This window comes from Haplochromis burtoni, unplaced genomic scaffold (assembly GCF_018398535.1).
Source record: "Haplochromis burtoni strain Fernald_Lab_line unplaced genomic scaffold, NCSU_Asbu1 Contig_1698, whole genome shotgun sequence".
NCBI lineage: Eukaryota > Metazoa > Chordata > Actinopteri > Cichliformes > Cichlidae > Haplochromis > Haplochromis burtoni.
Window position 1 is genome coordinate 10,553 of NW_024584059.1, and position 4,855 is coordinate 15,407.

Genomic DNA, 4,855 nt, shown 5'->3' on the forward strand with positions numbered 1-4,855 from the left:
TGGCTCCAGTTGTTCTAGATTCAATGATGTTGTTGCTACAGATACATGTCAGCATCTTTATTGTAGTAAAGTCTTGTAATGTGAAGATAGAAACAAGGCAGCAAACAGCTCCATGATCTGATCTTAATGATGTTGTTTTTATTCCTGTCTGTCAGAACTGGATTGGAAACTATCAAAGGTCTAAAAACAGCCTCACCCTCCCACAGAGCAAACTTTACACACCTCATCTTTCAGCTACAATCTTTGTTGCAGGGATCTTCTGCCAAACAAGGCTGAGAGAAGATTTCTTACAGCTGTCATGTTGATGCTGTTTCAGTCTTTGGGCAAACACACTCATATATTAGGGCTGATATCAGGGCTGCACAAGTTCTTTGTGTTTGTGATCATGAATAACAGAAGTGTGCCTGTTGAAGATCATGTTTCTGCATTATTATATGTCCTGTTATTGTTCTGTGTTATATTCAGCTTTCAGCATCCTTTCCCAGCCCCTGTTACACCATCCATACAAAGCCAATCTGACTGTGAGCCAATGTGTTTGTTTGTGTTGGATCAATAGATTTGACAGACTTGGTTCATCCAGAGGGAAACAGTCCAAATTCAGATCTAATGAAATGATGGAGGCTGTTTCCTACCACGGTGCTGATGTGTGACTAACAAGGCTCATGGTCTCCAGCAGACAAGCGCCTGGAATGAGGTGAGCTGAGTGTTGCTGTGGTGGGTCTGTGCCCACGTCATGCATCAGGATTCATGTTGGCAATAGTTCATATCTCTGTTCTTCAGCCTTCATCACAAAGCTGTGAAGGAAAAACAAACATCTAACAGGATCTGATGGATGCAAAGTCCACTGAGCTCTTTGTCATTTACAAACTTGTCCAACCAACAAGAGCACAGATGAAAAACACAGTGACAGTTACAGGATTTTGCCATATATGAGCATAGATGACTTTCATATAGATTTTCAATGCAGGCTTTTGGTGAGCCGCTGGGTTCTGTCTAATAATCATCTCAGCATTTTACAATAGAACAGCTCTTTATTAGCTCTGCATTTATTGTTATTGGACATGAAACAAGGAAGCTGTTTCTCATTGGATGTTAGTTTCATGTTCATCAGGATCATTTTCTAAAGAGCTGATATTGAGACCATTTACTGCACTGGCTGCACATCCTGTCTACATTTCTCTGTATGTGCTGTGTTTGTCTTTCATGTTTCTCCATATTGACACAAACAGTGAACAGCAGCAGATCTACTCTTCATCTGTTTTAGGCCCAGTGAAAGATATGAAGCAGAAATGGTGTCATTAGGAGAAGAAGAGGAGAACAAGTCCGGCGAGGAGGCAGCAGCTCTTAAAGATGAAACAGCAGCTCAGCCCTGAGCTCAGAGAGCTGCACATGAAAAAGCTCCTCAAGCAGATCCTGTCAGAGGTTTGTCATCAACAGGAGGAACTGTTCACATCATAGGATGAAGATGCTGTCAGCTGGATGAAGAAGGTTATTTAATGCAAACGTTCACACTGAAGTCAAATTGTTGTCGTGTTGAACAGATTCATGTACTGATCGTCTCCAGAAGGTTAGAAGAGCTTCAATGAATCATTAGAAACAACTTACAGCTGCACAGCTGTGTCAAACACATCTGTGTGTCATTGTGGGATTGTTGTGTTTCTACATGTGACACACGTCTAAAACATGCACACAATCTGAACACAAACAGGGACTCATGTGTTCCCACAGCCAGATGCTGAGAGCCATTTCCTTGTAGTCCTGTGTCTACATACATGAACCATTAGATGTTATTGGAATGATTGTCAGCTCTGATAGTTTCATGTGTGTTTAGCTGGACGCTGTTTGATCCTCGACATGTTTAAAGGTGTCCAGTCCTGAGACACTGGGGCTGGAAACAGCTGTGATGTCATTGGACTGTCACACAGACAGAAGTGCATGAAGTGAGCAGCCGAGGAGCCGCTGATGTTTTGGATTCAACAGCATTTGAAAGGTCGACACAGACACGTTTGCACACAGAAAGCTGAATCTGTCATATGCCACAGTGAACTCACTGTTCAGTGTTTTTCAGGAAGCTTCTTAACTGCCTCTGCTGCCAAACAAGCAGCTGATGTCCTTGAGAAGAAGCTGAAGAAGTCTCCAACAACAAATACAGGAAGTGGACTTTCAAATACTAGATTCACTTTAGACTCACAGAGAAATGACTCAACCAGCTGTGTTTGACTATATGAAAGGTCAGTGTGTGTCTGCACACAGACTGTTGTGTTGGACTGTTATTCAGTTGTCTGCTGAATGTTTTCAAATGTCTGCATCTCAGCTGTGATGAGGCTGGGGGTCACGGGAGGCCACCGTAGCAGCCTCTTCAACATCATGACATCATCATAAATGCTGCTGGACTGTCTGATGGGCTGACGGTGAAAAAGCCGTCGGGAAGGAAACAGAAGACATTTCAGAGGCTGCAGCAGATTTCTTTGATTCGGGGCCTTTTTCAGCTTTATTGGACAGAGCAGTGAAGATAAGTGACAGCAAAGCAGAGAGAAAGGGGGCGTGGCCCGGGTCAAAGCCAGGCCAGCTGCTCTCCACCTCGTGGTCACCTGCTCATCCTAGTGAGCTCCACCAGCAGCCCTTTCACACACTTTACACTGTCAAACACTGTGTGTGGAGCTCAGCTAACAACAGGCTGCATTTAAGTCTGGACTACATGCTTTTATATTGTTTTTATTCCATCAGCAGCTCAACATCATGAGCAGCTTTGACATAAAGACATCAAACTCAAGCTGACTTTAAACTACTTTTAATACAGGGGCTCAAAAACAACAACATCTTTATTATATATCAGGACAGAAAGTCATTTCATCTCAAAGGGAAACAGCTTTATTTGGAATAACCAGCACTATCAACTGGTTTGGGATCTCCACCAGTTTCATGTCTTTGCAGCTTCTCCAACAAAGTTCCTGTAAAATCAGCATGTTTGTCTTTATTGGTTTGATAGTGATTGATTATTCAGTCCCAATCTGCTGTCATCTAAAGAACAAAATGATGTTTCTATGAGTCACAAAGCTCCAGATGTTGTCGGCTTCACAAAGAAAACAAAGAACTTAAACACAAAGTGTTTGGAGCCAAAATGTTCCCAAGCTGCTCTTTTTGAAATGGCAGAGGTACAGTGGTGTCTAACAGCACACTGTGGAAGGCAAACATGTTATTGTTGGATGAAACTTCATGAATCCTTTGTAGATTTGAGCTGTTGGAGCCTTTCTTTTCTCTTCAGGTGTACAGATGCTGAGGAGGCAGGTGAAGCAGGTGGAGCTGTTGTGATGCTGGCAGAGGGTGTGTCTTAGTAACTCTGTGAGGCAGAACTGGATCCAACATTGTGGATGTGTTGATGTTGGAGCCATTAAGAGTCTCTGGCCACACTGTAGGATTTCCCTTTGATCCACTGTGGGGGCATTTTGGAGTCTGTCAGTGAAACTCTTCATGTTTGTGTTTGACTCCAGTTTATAGAAACAGAGAAATGTGTCATGCTTTTGTTCGGCCTCCACAAATACACACATTTGTTCATTGGTTGGACTTTTTGGAAGGAGACACATTGAAAACCATGTTAATAAGATCTTGTTGTTTCCTGTGGATCCGACACAGAGAGTGGACTTCAGACAGAAAGCGTGGAAGAGATTTTAGAGGCCGTGTGTGGCAACAGGAAGTTTCTGTGTGTTTGCTGATCTTACATGTGGAAAACAACACGTGATGTTTGTGAAGTTCTACAATGATCATTGTTCTCACAGCATTTTGAGTGGGAACAGTTCAAACTGGGAGTAGTGGGAGTTATTTACTGATTGAAACAAGCTGAATGTTTCTGTGACGATGAAGATCAGCAGCTCAGCTGATCAATGACGACATCTATCAGTCGTTTCATGAGATGAAGTCATCAGCAGACATTTGTTCTGACTGTGTGATGAATGTCAGAACGTCAGGGCTCTGCTTTAGTCACTGCTTGATGATCATTGGCTCATTGTTGAATCCAGGGGCCCAGTCTGACCTCTGACCTTTGCTGCAGGTCTTCTGTGTTATCTCCACTTTCATGTCTGATCTTCTGCTGTATCGTCCAAAATAAACATCTGGATCATTTCCAGCACTTCAGCAGATCTTTAGTTTGGGCAGTGCAGCACAAAATAACACATATTGTACTATACTGCCCACTTCCTGATCTTATTGGATCTGTGTGTGAGGTTGGTGAAGGAAACACATGTTTACTGAGTGAGTCGCTGCCATTAGGAACTAGTTTTTATATCACAGCCTGGAAATCACACAGGACCATTTCTGCAAGTGAAAAGTCGTCATTGGAGGAAAATGATTGTGTAGTTTGTGCGACTGAAGAATTGTCCCAACTACATGTGCTGCTGACCTTTGACCTTTCCTTTAGGTGCACAGAGGAGTCTGTGGAAACATCCAGAACTGAGGCAGTGCTACAGATGCTTCAAATAAAGTGGTGTATTATCCATGTTTTCTATGGATCACATCCAGTATCCTGATCTAACGAGCCCCCTTTTTGTGGATTTTAGAGCCTCTGACTTTTGCTGCGTCTCATTTCAAGCACAAGAGCAAGAAGTGGATGAAGAAATGGGGCGAGTGGGGTCAGTGTGGTGCACGTCAGCTGTGCTCACACATGCTTTCACAAAGAACATGTGTGTTCATCGGCAGCATTAAGGTGCACGTTAGTCTTCATAATAATAAAGTATTCTGACTTTATTCTTCTGAATCCTCACAGTCATGTTGCAGCTCTGCTCTGCTTTAAGAAAATGTTCTACCAGGATGTTACTTTCCTAAACGTGTTCTCCAAATGTTCCAAAGACTTTGTTCTAAG

At 42.8% G+C, this 4,855-nt stretch overlaps 1 long non-coding RNA gene across 1 annotated transcript; it reads left to right on the forward strand.

Annotated features, from left to right (window-relative positions):
- The first annotated feature begins 200 nt into the window (after nt 1–200).
- LOC121813440 lies at nt 201–2,192 on the forward strand. The gene is made up of 2 exons (XR_006053704.1): nt 201–694; nt 1,265–2,192. It is a non-coding gene; the product is annotated as an uncharacterized LOC121813440 (long non-coding RNA).
- The last annotated feature ends 2,663 nt before the right edge of the window (nt 2,193–4,855 follow it).